The following is a 14,868-nucleotide window of genomic DNA, read 5'->3' on the forward strand; positions in this document are numbered from 1 at the left end:
AGAGGAAAAGCAGCCTTTTAAAAAAATATGCAGAACATTTCATTTTTCTTAACATTTACCTGTGGCATAACTATCTACCAAAGATAAGTAATTGAACATTTCTTAAAATCCACAAGAAAGCTTATTAAAATATCTGCTCATAAAATAAAGATAGAAAATCATAAACATCCTGCATACTAACAATAATCAGTTCAAAAGCTTTATAGAGAAAAAATGGCATTCTGTGTATGTGTTGTTTTTATAATCAAACCTGGGAATAAATGTCCATAATCACTCAGGACTTATCTAAAGAAAAGTATGAAACATAAAAAGAAAACTTGCATAAATAAAAAACTACCGTGACTCTAGATATAAAGACCAAATATTAAAAATCTGTCAACTTGATTCCAATTAATTTACAGATTTAATACAATACAAATCAAAATGCCAACAAACTTATGTTTTCTGGAACATGACAAAATATTTCTAAAGTTTACATGGGACAACAAACTAGCAAAAATATAAATAATTTTTTTGGAAGCGTAACTGGGGAGAATTTGCACCACTCGATAGGAAAATGATTAATGATGCTACCACAGTGACAGGGCCATCCTCGTTCAAGAATAGTCAGAACAGTCAGATCAGTGGACCCCTCGATTGTCTAGTTGCCCCCGGCACTATAGATGATTATTATAATATCACTGACTAGATTCCCTATGCTGTACTTTACAACTCTGTGACTGTTTTGTAACCATCAATTTGTACTTCTTAATCCCTTCCCCCTTTTTGCACCCAGCCCCCCCAAACGTCCTCCCATCTGGCAACCATCAAAATGTTCTCTGTATCTATGAGTTTGTTTTCGTTTTGTTTATTTTGTTCTTTAGATTCTACCTATAAATGAGATCATATGGTATTTGTCTTTGTCTGACTCATTTCGCTCTGCAGGATACCCTCTAGGGCCATCCATGTCATTGCGAATAGTAAGATTTCATTTTTTTAAGACTGATATTCCATCGTATATATGCCTTTTATTTTTAATAGCTAACAGGTATCGAGTGTTTAACTATATGGCAGACTGTATTTGGTGATTGAATCAGGAGAATGTGGGAAATTCTACAGGATCAACAACCCAACTATTTCCACAAAGAGGAAGAAAGAAGGGGAAAAAAACAGGGTAGGGGGAGCCATAGGTTGAGAGAGACTTGAGATTTAACCAAATGAGATTAAGCAACATGTGGACCTTGTTTGGATCCCAATGCAAAGATCTAAGCCACAAAAAATAATTAAGACAATTGGGAAATTTTTTAATATGATGATATTAAGAAATTATTGTTGCCTTTTAGGTGTAAAAATGGCATTGTGGCTCTGTTAAAAAAGGGTTCTTATCTCCTAGTGATACAGACAGAGACACAGTTATGGATGAACTGATATGACATCTGAAATCCACTTCAAAATAACCCAGTGGGAAAAGAAGAAAGTGGGTGAGGGCGGAGCTGAGACAAGATCAGGCACAGGAAGGTTCATTATACCATTCCCTTTACTTCCACATGGGTTTGAAATTTTCCATAATAAAAAGTTATTTTAAACAAATAACTGGAAGGTAAATAAACCGGTAAGTGTGACTGCTTCCTGGCATAAAAACTGGGTGGTTGGGAAACGGGGTGAAAAGGAGACTTTTTCCCACAGTTTGCCTTCTGTACTCTTCCAATTTTGTAGCAAGTATATGTATAATGCATGCAAATTTAAATTAAAAGAAAAGAAAAACGAGTTCACGTTTTCTTTTAGATTCCACATATAAGTGACATCATAAAGTACCTGTCCTTCTCTGAGTTATCTCAATATAATGTCTTCATGGTCCATCCGTGTTGTCACAAGAGGCAGGATTTCCTAGGTAGCTTCTACATCCCCAGTATAGTGAATAATGCTGCAGTGAACACGGGCACGTAGATAGATACCCCTCTGAGAAACTGATTTGACTTCCTCCGAGTATATACCCAGGAGTGGGATTGCTGGACATGTGTACGTGCAATTTTTTTAACACCTACAGCACCTGGCATCCCTACTTGGTCTCCCATCCAAGAACTAACCAGGCCAGACTCTGCTTAGCTTTCGAGATCAGATGGGATCAGGCACATTCAGGGTGGCGTGGCTGTAGACTGGAAGTACAATTTTTAATTTGGTGAGGAACCACCATAATGTTTTCCCTAAATTTACAATCCCATCAACAATGTGTAAGGATTCCCCTTCCTCCACATCCTCACTGATATTTGTTATCTCTTTGCTTTTTGCACAATTCATAACAGCCAAGATATGGAAGCAAACTAAGTGCCCATCAACAGATGATCGGATAAAGAAGTTGTGGTTCATATGTACGATGGAATATTACTCAGCCATTTAAAAAATGAAATCCTACCATTTGCAATGACATGGATGGACCTAGAGGTTATTATGCTGAGTAAAATAAGTCAGGCAGAAAAAGATAAATACCATATGACTTCACTTATATGCGGAATCTAAGGAACAAAAGAACAAACTAATCAAAAACAGACTCACAAATATAGAGGACAATCTGGTAATAGACAGAGGGGAAGGGTTTTGGGGGCTGGGAGAATGGGGTGAAGGGTTAATGGGGTAAAAGGTTAAAGAAGTACAAATTAGGAGTTGATAGATGGTCACAGGGATGGAGAGAATGACACTGGGAACACAGTCAGCAGTAATGTGATGGCGAGGTGGAGGGCCAGAGGAGAGAAAGAGCAATCAGGGAGATTGTTTATAAACTAAATAAATGTCTAACCAATGCACTGTATACTTGAAACTAATAAAATAAACTTTTTTTAAAAAGCTATTGTAATAGGAATCAAAAAAAAACTGAACTTGTAAAAAAAATAGGCGAATGTGGGCCATCTGGAGCTGGGGTGGGGGTGGGGGGAGATGTTGTTTCCGGTACAAACTTACAAGTAGTATATAAGTCGTGGTTATCTGATGCACATCACAGTGATTCACATCAACACTACCATATTATAAACTTCAAAGCCGCTGAGAGATTCAATCTTAACTGTTTTCAAAACTAAAAGAAATGATAATTATGTGACCTGATAAAGGTGTCAGCTAATGCCGCTGTAGTAATCATATGCAATATAGAAATGTATCAAAGCAACCGTTGGACACCTTCAACTTAACACAACAGAGTGTATCAATTATATCTCAATTAAAGAAGAAAAAAGAAAAGTCAAACCAAACCTCGCTGTGGGCAAGGCCCTACCAAGAGAGCACATGTTGGCTATTTGCTGTCCCAAGCGAAGGTGATTAGAGATTCGAGCAGAGAACATGAAAAAGAGAGGTGATCGCTCTCAGAAACCTTTATCCAGACACCAACCTCTTGAGGATAACTGAATTCCAGGGGGAGAAACAGCAGCTTCCTTATAGGACTGAGCAAGTGCCGGCTGACACATTCTCAGTGGGCTCTTTCCTGGAGCTACATAAAATAACGACGAGTAAAGAGAACAACTAAACACAGAGGGAACTGCATCTGGCCTGGCTATAGTCCCTGTGGAAGTTTGACAAAGACAGATGCAACATGTCAGAACCACACACCGGGAAGAAACCTGAGCGAACTCAAACGATGAGGCCGTGAAGGAGATGAATCAGCTTGAGGCAGTTAAGCCACACTGTTGCCCTATGACACATAGTTCAAAATGATCACCTGGAATAGCTCCTTCCTTATGGAAGATGGAAAGATTAAGGAATCTAGATGGCTCGGAACAACCGAGGTGGCATATGACTGGGCCAACTTATTATGCCAGTGGGTAACATCTTAAAAGGGCCTGTGATCAAAAAAGCAAAGACCGTTTTGCTTCTCTTGCTGTCCTTGGCACATGGTAGGTATTCAATAAATGCTTAACTGAGGGGCTCAAGAGAGGCCTGCTTAACAGGAAACACTCAGAGGCCAGCGTGAAAGACCTTTGTCACGCTGATTTAGTGGGCCGACAAGAAGCAACATGGTGAGGTGAGGGACAAAAACAGGGACTCCATGACAACAAAATCTTTGTGTGGTTACCAGTGTGGCCTTTTTTTGCTTTCTTAAATTCTGCTACTTCAAATCTAAGATTTCTTTCGTTGTAATTGTCACCATTATTTTTGTGCTATAAAGAAAAAAAACTCTGCCAATTACGCTGTGACCTAACACCAATTCTGAGATGAATCTCAATTTAGTAGATGTTAAAATGTGAAAAAGCTGTAATTATTAGAATCAATGAAATACGATGTTTATGTTTCCTTGGATTGGCTCTTTTCCCCTGGGGGTGGGGAGTACAAGGCCTCCCAAAGAGTGTCAGAGGCTGAGACTTGTGGATGAGAAAGAGCCCCCCAAAACCGGAGTGCACTCTGGCAAGGAAAGGAAAAGCCAAAAGAGGGACACCCTGAACGTGCCTGATCTCATCTATCTTGTAAGCTAAGCAGGGTCGGGCCTGGTTAGTACTTGGATGGGAGACCACCTAGGAAGACCAGGTGCTGTAGGTGTCAAAAAAAAAAAGTAAAAAGGTAGGGAACCAGGGTGAAACTCCAAGTTAATGAATGACAAACTCAAAACTTTGAAAGTTCCCCTCTGCCACTGAGGTATCTAAAACTTCCTCTGGAATAACGCCTGTGTCCCGCCAGAAACCATGTAGAAGCACGTTTCCTAAAAGCAATAACATCATTTATTTATTCATTCAACACATGCTTATTGAATAGCTAGCTATTCTGTGCCAAACACTGTTTTAAGGTGCTAAAAATATATCAATAAATAGAACAAGATGTCCTCATGGAGCTCAATATATGGATCATTTCATGATTCGTAAGGAAATGAATTCAAGGTGAACAGAAAAGTGTGCCAGCCTTGATCTCGGAGTAAGAAAAACAATGCTTATGAGACAGCACATCATTAGACAGGTTTTTGAGGCTAGCGCTGGGGTAGCCAGAGGCCAGTCCAAGAAAAGGCGTCCATGATGCAGAAAGGTGGTTGAATGGATTCTGAAATAATTAGATCTAATTGGAATAAGCTGAGTTGGTTTCAGAGTACACAAAACCACAGAGGAAATGGAAAGCTAACATGAAGTAAGCTAGAGAACAAGGTCATAAAAAGTAATTATAGTGCGTATATGTTGTCAAGAAGTTATGCAACACATTTGTAAAGACTAAGAAATGTTATATGCTGATGGAAACCAGCTTACGTCCTGGTTAATATCCAGATCACGTATCATGAACTGCTCTTGCAGTAAAAGGATCCAGATATGCAGAGAGCAGATTTCAACCTGTTGACACAAAGACTAATCGCTGTCCGCCATGCCGATAGCCCCCAGAATGCTGACATGCGTGTCATCATCAGCAGAGGTGGCAAAGCGATGGCACCACACACGTTTTGATTGGCTTGTTCAGTGTTATATATTTTTTACTTGTAAAATATTTCAAACATCGAGACGCAAAGAGAAAAAAATAATGGCAAGCACCCATGTACCAATCGTATCTTAATTACGATGCCATATTTCCATCGGGCTGTTTTTATAAAGAAATTAAAGACATTAACTAATTGAATCGACTCACTCTGTGTACTCCTTCCTTCTCCAGATACCCACTACCATGAATGCAACGTCCATCAGTCCCACGTGTGTACCCGATGCACACACACACATCTGTGAACATGCTTTTCGGGTCTTTAAACATTATCCAAATGATACTAAAATGTATGGCTCCTTCTATGACTTACTTTGTTGAGTCAAATTATGTTTCTTACATTTATACATGTTGATATATCCTATTTCAGTTGGAGGGTCAGTAGCAAATGGTCAGCCTTATGCCAAAACCAGCCTGCTGCCTGTTTTTGTTAATAAAGTTTTATTGAAATGCAGCCATTCTCATTAGTTGACCGAGGGCCTTTGGCTGCTTTCTCACTACAGCAGCAGAGCTGATTAGTTGGGACAGAGACCACGTGGCCCTCAACACCCAAACTATTTACTACCTGACCCTTTACACAGTTTGCCGACTCTCGTAATAGTGAATTCATTATAATCACTGCGTAGCATTTCATTGTGCAAATTTATAGCACTCTAAGAGACATTTTTATTTCTTCCTTTTTTTCACTATTTAAAATCCCACTTGTATTATTTTTTCGTTTCCAACCCAGCCGTGTAGTCAGTCATGTCTCCTTGGTGCCACCACCAGTAGAGATCAAATGGACACGAAACTTAACCTTCTTAAACACGTTTAGCCAAAAATGGCTATGCTGGGCCAAAAGCCTGATTTGAGAAGGGCTTTCCAACAGTCGAGAGCTCAAATGGTAGCAAGCAGGGTATGAAGTGGAAAATGAAAATAAAATGGAACAAGCTGGGACTGTAAGATAGTTTTGAGTCCATGATAAAACTGGGAGGGGAAAGGCAGGTTTAATATATTCTTTGCTAGACAGATATTTCCAAGTGGTTGCAAGGAGCACATGATTATGAGGGAGTGATCACTGTGCCTGTGAGTAATTCATATGCCAATGGCAGTAAATATCACAAAGGGCTATCCAGTATCACGAGGGATGTGTCCAATTACCCAGGGCTGCCGTCCACCACACACAGCTAGCACAATGCATCGGGCCCATGATACTTTTCAGAGGCTCACGAAATGTTTTAATTTCTTTTGAAATCAAAAGAAAAGATTAATAGAATCCAGTCTGTGTAATATTCGTCTTTATACCAAAACGGTCATAAAATAGAAAAAGTGGCCTATGAAAGCAAGAGTGTAGGGCTAAAGGAAACCACAATGGGGCCCAAATTCAGGAATACCATTACGAAGACTAACAAAACCACAGCTGAGATCTGGATGATTATGACGCTGCCAGACTCACTCCACTAAAGAATCCCATGCACCCGCAGCCTGAGCCTTGAAATGATTGATTCAGCCAAACGAAAAATCACCTCAAGCACTGACCTTTACAAATCCCTTGCAAATAGCCAAAATAACTATCATTACATCCATGAGTAGCAGGCACTAATGAATGTGGAACAAATAAATTTATGAGGAGTTATACCAAAGTTTAAGCCACACTGATGACATTAACCTCCAGGCATAATATCGTTCATGGCAGGTAGGAAGCCACTGACCCAAAGGCTCACAATTTTCCATCAGTTTATTTTTGTTATGATGGAAAAGTCGAAGTGTGCACAAAAATGTATCCATAAAGGAGATACACAAATAGGTAACAAGCACATGAAAAGATGTAAATATCACTGGTTATTAGAGAAATGCAGATTAAAACCACAATGAGATGCCGTTTCACACATGCAGTAATTTTTTCTAAAAAAAAGAAAATTACAAGCATTGGTGAGGATGTACAAAACTGGAACCCTTGCACATTATTGGTGGGGATGAAAATGGTTCAGCGGCTATGGAGAACAGTTAGTTTAGCGGTTCCTCAAAAAGTTGCAGATTACCACGTGAAACAGAAACTCTACTTCTAGTTGCATAAGTAAAGAATTGAAAACACGTACTCAAATAAGCACATGTAAATAAATGCATGTTCACAGCAGCAAAAGAGTGAAAGGAGCCCAAATATCCATCAATAGATGAACACATAAACAAAATGTGGTATATCCATACGATATAATATTATTTAGCCAGAAAAAGCATGGACAATTCATACATGATACAACATAGATGAAACTCAAAAATATTATGCTAAACACCTACTATATAAGGCCACTCTACTAAGACCGGGTGACATAGCAATCCTACCTAAAACACAGAAACAAACACAAGGAGGCAGCCAAAATGAGAAGACAAAGAAACATGACCCAAACGCAAGATCAGAACAAATATCCAGAAAAGAACTAAATGAAACAGAGGTCAGCAATCTACCAGATGCAGTTCAAAACGCTAGTTATAAAAATGTTCTGTGATCTCAGTGAGAGTTTCAACTCACTAAGACATAAAAATGGAGATAGAAAACGTAAAACAGGACCAGTCAGAAATGAAGAATACAATAAAGGAAATGAATATATTAAAGGGAATCAAGAAAAAAGCAGTTAGTTACCTACAAGGAGTTCCCATAAGAATGTCAACTGATTTCTCAAGAGAAACTCTGCAGGCCAGAAGGGACTGGCACAAAATAGTTAAAGAGATAAAAAACAAGGACCTACAGCCAAGATTACTCTACTCAGTAAACCTATCATTTAGAATCGAAGGACAGATAATGAGCCTCCTAAGAAAAGAAAAAGCTAAAAGACTTCACCACCAAACCAGTATTACAAGAGATACTAGAGGGACTTCTTTAAGAAAAATAAATATATGTATCAAAAATAAAGAATGGCAATAACTACATATCTATCAACAATTACTTACATGTAAATGGATTAAATGCTTCAATCAAAAGATAGGGTGTCTGAATGGATAAGAAAACAAGACCCTTACATATGCTGCCTATAAGAGACTTACTTCAGATCAAAAGACAGACTGAAAATAAAGGGATAGAAAAACATGTTTCATGCAAATGGAAATGAAAAGAAAAAAATCTGGGGTAGCAATACTTACACAGACAAAACAGGCTTTAAAACGAAGGCTATAACAAAAGACAGAGAAGGATCCAGTGATCCCAGCAAACGAAAGCCCAGTTCAAGATGGCTTTACAGGTGAATTTTACCAAATACATCATAAAGAATTAATACCTATCAATCATCCTCAAATTATTCCAAAAACCAAAGAGGAACACTTCCAAAGTAATTCTACAAGGTCTGCCTTACCTTGATTCTAAAACCAGATGAATGCCAAAAAAGAAAAAAAAAATAAAAAAGGAAAGAAAATTATAAGCCAATATTCCAGGCAAACACAGAGGCAAAAATTCTCAACAAAATATTGGCAAACCAAATTCAACAATATATTAAAATTATCACACCTTGCAATCAAGTGGGATCATTTACAGGGATGGAAGAGTAGTTCAATGTCCAAAATTTAATCGTTATACACCACATTAATCAAACAAAGAATAAAACCCATATGCTTGATCATATGAATAGATGCAGAAAAAACTTTTGGCAAAAATACTACATCCATTTGTGAACAAAACTCTCAACAGAGTGGGTATAGAAGGAAAATGCCTCAACATAATAAAGGCCAACTATGACAAACTCACAAATAATGTCCCACTCAATCGTGAAAAGCTAAAACTTTCCTCTAAAATCAGGATGCCAATTCTTACCACTTTAATTCAACATAGTATTGGAAGTTTGGGGCACAACAATCAGACAAGAACAAGAAATAAAAGGCACCTAAATTGGAAAGGAAGAAGTAAAACTGCCATTTTTTTGCAGATATATTTAGAAAGCCCTAAATCTATTAGAATAGATTAATTCAATACAGTTGCAGGATACGAAATTAAAATTCAGAAATATGTTATGCTTCTGTGCACTAACAACAAACTAACAGAGGAATTCAGAAAATAATACCTTCTATGATTGTATCCAAAATATAAAATACCTTGAAATAAATTTAAGCAAGGAGGTCAAAGATGTATACTCTGAAAACTATAAGACACTGATGAAAGAAAATTAAGATGATATAAATATGTATAAAAATATACTGTGCTCATGGATTGCAAATATTAATTTTGTTAAAATGTCCATACTACCCAAAGCAATCTACAGGTTCATTGCAATCCTATCAGAATAGCGATGGTATTTCTCACAGAAACAGAAAAACTCCAAAAATGTATATAAACCAAAAAAGATTCCAAATAGCCAAAGCAGTATTGAGAAGGAAGAACAAAGCTAGAGCCACCATGCTTCCTGATTTCAAACTATACCATAAAACCATAGCAATAAAAACAGCTCATACCGGGGAAAAAAAAAGATACATAGTTCAATGGAATAGATTATAAAGCTCAGAAATAAACCCACACATATGTGGACATTAATCTATGACAAAGGAGACAGGAGTATACAATGGGTGAAAGACAGTCTTTTCAATAAATGGTGTTAGGAAACTGGACCAATACACGCCAAAAAAAAAAAAGAAAAGGAAAAAAAAGAAAAAGAAAAAGAAAAAAAAGAAAGAAAAAGAAAAGAAAGAAACTAGACCACTTTCTTGCACCATATATAAAAATAAACTCAAAATAAACAAAAGGCTTAAATGTATGACCTAAAACCATAAAACTCCTAGAAGAAAACAGGTGGTCCTAGTAAACTCTTTGATATCATTCTTAGCAATAACTTGTTGGCTATGTCTTCTCAATCACGGGCAACAAAAGCAAAAATAAAGCAAGGGAAATATAACAAACTAAAAAACTTTTGCAAAGCAAGGGAAATTGTCAACAAAACGAAAAGGCGACCTACCAGAAGGGAGACGATATTTGCAAATGATATTTCTGATAAAGGGTTAATATCTAAAATATATAAAGAGCTCAATCCTATTATTAAAAAATCTGAATATAAAATGGACAGAGAACATAAATATGCATTTCTCCAAAGACGTGCAGATGGCCAGCAGACATGTGAGAAGATGCTCAACATCACCAACCATCAGGAGAATGCGGAACGAAACCACAATGAGATACCACCTCACGCCTGTGAGAATGGCTGTCATCAAAAAGACAACGAATGATAGTCTATCATCATAACTCAGTATAGTGTCAGGTGGTGCTAGACTCATGGCGATCACTTTGCAAGGCATATAAACGTCTAATCACTGTGTCGTACACCTGAAACTAATATAATATTGTGTGTCAACAGTAATTTTAAAAAATAATTAAAGACAAACTCAACGAATAAGTACTAGCAAGGATAAACAGACCCTTCAGACTCTCCTGGAGGGATTGTAAATTGGAACAGCGACTACGGAAAACAGTATGGAGGTGCCTCAAAAAACTAAAAATAAAACTACCATATGACCCAGCAATTCCACTTCTAGATATTTATCTGAAGAAATTAAAAACATTAATTTGAAAAGATTTGTGCACCCATATGTTTACTGCAGTGTTATTTACATTAGCCAATTATGGAAGCAAAACATACATACGATAGAATATTATTCAGCTAAAAAATGGAATGAAATCTTGCCAATGCGACAACATGGATAAACGTAGAGAGTATTACGCTAAGTGAAATAAGTCAGACAGAGAAGGACAAAAACCATATGATTTCACTTATGTGTGGAATCGAATGGACACATCAAATGAACAAGCAAAACATAAACAGAGTCATGGATACAGAAGACAAACTGATGGTTGCCAGGTGTGGGGCAGGTGGAGAGATGAAGGGAAAAATACAAACTTCTGGTAATCAAATAAATCAGTCTGTGGGATGTAATGTAGAGTATAGGGAAGACAGTCAATAATATTGTAATAACTTTTTTAAGGTGACAGGTTGTTAGAATTCCTATGGTGATATCTTCTAAAGCTATATAGTGGTCAGATCACCATGTTGGACTCCTAAAGCTAATATATCGTACATCAGCTATAATTTTTTTAAAAAATGAGTATAAACTTAGTTGCAACAATAGCGCATGTGCATGCGCACACACAGACACACAACCGAGTTTTTTCCATAGAACAAGATGAATTCCCTAGTGACCATGTTACTTATGTGAAATCTGGGGGTGGGGGGGTGGGGTGGGAATTACCAAAAGCACAGGCAGAGTGTACAGAAGTAGTTTTATCAAAACAGTAAGATAGAGTGAAGAATAAAACAACAAGAGTTTCAAGTGAGGCAGCTACATTCTACTGTTTACAGAAAGATCAAGTATGATAAACAATGAAAGAATTAGGAGAAATTTTAAAACTGTTCTCAGGTTGTATATTAGAAAATTCAAACAAAGATCACTACCTAAGTCAGTGCTTATCGAATACCAGTATGCATAATATTCACCCAGATTCTCAGGCTCTGCCCTCAAAGACTTTGACTCTTAGGTCCCAGAATGTTAAACAAACATTCCAGATGATTCAGAGGCAAGCTGCTCACCGCACATGGACCCACACTGCCCTCTGGAGGCTGAGCTTCTGATATTTTACTAGAAATCCCAGTCTACCTCTGAGATGCACATACGAGGAAGACTAGGATGATGTAGAAAAAGAATTTCTACCACTGCTTTGAAATCTATTACAGAGGGTACATCGTGGCAGCTAATTCTATTTTTTAAAAATATACGAATAATAAAAAGCCATACAGCACTTGTCATTATCTGTTCAAAGTAGCAATTGCCTGTCATATGCAGAGAAAGCATGTCAGCATCACCCAGATCTGAAAAGTTTAGTTCAAACTATAACCATGATATAAAGGAGCCCAGGATATTGGTAGACACTTAGGGTAAGGATATTCATTCCCCTCCTTTATTACAAATTTCTTTACGAAAGTAAAATAAAAAATATGGCATCACTGCCCGAGGCAGTGTTTCTCAAATGATAATCTTCGGGCCGCTCGCTTGCATCAGAATCCCTTTGACTGCTTTCTTAAAATGAAGATTCCCACCTTAGTTCTACTAAATCAGAATTTCTGAGGGAAGAGGTCAAGAAAACACACACACACACACAAGCCCAGGCACGCACACACACACGCACACATATTTAACTGTACAATTCAGTGGCTTTTGTATATTGAGAAAGTTGTACAATCATTACTACAATGAATTATAGAATATTTTCATAATTCCAAAATGAAACTCCATACCCTTTAGCGCTCACTCGCCATTGCCTTTCCCCTTTGCCTGCCCCCCACACTAAGCAACTGCTAATCTACTTTCATTAGATACTGGTGTATTCCAGAAATTTTGCATCAGTGCAATCACACAACATATGGCCTTTTACTATGGCCTTCTTTCTATTAGTATAAAGTTTCCGAGGTTTATTCATGCCATTATACGTATCAGTACTTCATCTTATTGGATTGCAGAAAATATTGCATTGAATGAGTATACGAAAATGTCTATTTTACACAAGTATCTCATATGAAAGAAGCAACTGAAGAGACAATCAGATGCTTGTTTCCGAAAATCGAGCAGAATTCAGGACCTGGCCTCATTTACAGTTCTCCAGAACTCCCGCCCTGCTGTATTGAGAGCAATTATAATCAAAGGCAGTTTATGTAAGGATGCTTAGAGCACATACATTGTGTAGGATAAATGATAAGAATCCAGGAATGCTGGAATTAAACTCTGTGAATAGAAACAGAAGATAAAAATAATAAGCCTAGAAGAGGCCCCGTGGCAAGGCATAAGGCCCTCTGGACCTGTGCTGCCCAGTAACTATACCGACATTTGGCTATTTTAATCTAAATTTAAATTGACTAGAATTTAAAACACAGTTCTACAGTTGCGCTAGCCACATTTCAAGTCTGCAATGGCCAACTCTATCAAGCAACTACCATACTGGGAAATTGAGACAGATGACTTTGGCATCCCTGCCGAAAAGTCAGTTGTACATGCTTCTCTCAGGGATGGCTATCATAAAATTAAGATACATGAAAACTATTGTGAGTATGTAGAGAAACAAGAAACACCATGCATTACTGATGATGATGTAAAATGGTGCACCTCCTTTCAAAATTGTTGCGTAGTTGGTCAAAAGTTAAACATCAATTTACTATATGGCCCAGCACTTCCTCTCCTGGTTATGTACCTAAGAGAAATGAAAAAGCATGTCCTCACGAAGACTTGGACACAAATATTCATAGCAGCACTATTCGAACTAGCCTAAAACTAGAAAAATCTCAAATGTTCATCAACTTAAGAATGGAAGATGTGGTATATCCATTCAATAGAATATTAGTCAGCAATAAAAATGGATGAACTACTGATACATAGGTATATCACAGAGGAATTTCAAAATCATGCTAAGTAAAAGAGGCAGACACCACAGAGCACTTTGGATCATATAATTCCACTTTTATGAAATGTCCAGAAAAGGAAAATTTATAGAGACAGAAACGAATTTACTAGTTGCCTGGGGCTGAGGGCAGGTACAGGTATTAACTGTCGATGAACCTGTGAGTTTTAATTGAAGGGATGAAAATATTCTACAGCTGAATTACGGTATGGGTACACCGTTTGCCAAAGCGAGTAAACATCGGTGATTTGTACACTTGAAATCAGAGGTTTTATGATACCGGAAATAACTCAAAATGTTTTTAAAAACCTGAACATATACAACATACACAAACGCCGTGACCCAGCGATTCCGCTCCTAGATACATCTGTCATGGCATTGCATGTCCATGTTCACCTAAAGCATGCAGAAGAGCATTGGCGAATGCAATACAACAGACACGTGGCGTGTCATTGAACTGGACAGTTGAAATGCGTATAATTTCATTATCTGATGTCACCCCAATAAATTTATATAAAAAAGTAAATAAATAATTTTTAGAAAGAACATTCATAGTGGCACTAGTTGTAATAACCCCAAACTGGAAACAACTATAATGTCTATTAATGCAGAATGGTTAAATACCTAGAAATAATCTAAGACATTGAGAATGAACAAACCATAACCACCACGTACAATGACACAAGTGAATCTCACAAACTCAATGCAAAGTGAAAGAAGCCAGGCACAAAAGCACGTATAATGTATTATTCTATTTATGTAGAAAACAATAATAATAAAGAAAAGTATACCGTTAGGAGTCACAATGACAGTAAACTGCTGAGACGGGGTTGTGACCATAAGGGGTCACAATGGAGTTGTGTGTGCAGGCAACGTGCTATGTCTTGATTAGAATACTGGTTGTGTGGGTTTGTTCGCTTTGTGGAAATTCATGGAGAGTTGTGTGCTCTACTACATGAATGCATGTTTTAAAAACCATCCATTTAAGATCTGTGTTTCTTTCTTTCTCTGTCCATTAATTGTACCTCAATTAAAAAATGTGTGAAAAAAGGCCCAAAGAAACA

At 37.4% G+C, this 14,868-nt stretch overlaps 1 protein-coding gene and 1 pseudogene across 4 annotated transcripts in view; both read right to left on the reverse strand.

Annotated features, from left to right (window-relative positions):
• The window catches only part of OPHN1 (oligophrenin 1), a 224,918-nt gene that overhangs the window by 49,586 nt on the left and 160,464 nt on the right, over positions 1-14,868 (reverse strand). The gene's annotated exons all lie outside the window — the stretch shown is intronic.
• On the reverse strand, positions 2,018-2,136 carry LOC118607944 (annotated as a pseudogene).

This window comes from Rousettus aegyptiacus, unplaced genomic scaffold (assembly GCF_014176215.1).
Source record: "Rousettus aegyptiacus isolate mRouAeg1 unplaced genomic scaffold, mRouAeg1.p scaffold_m13_p_9, whole genome shotgun sequence".
Lineage (NCBI taxonomy): Eukaryota > Metazoa > Chordata > Mammalia > Chiroptera > Pteropodidae > Rousettus > Rousettus aegyptiacus.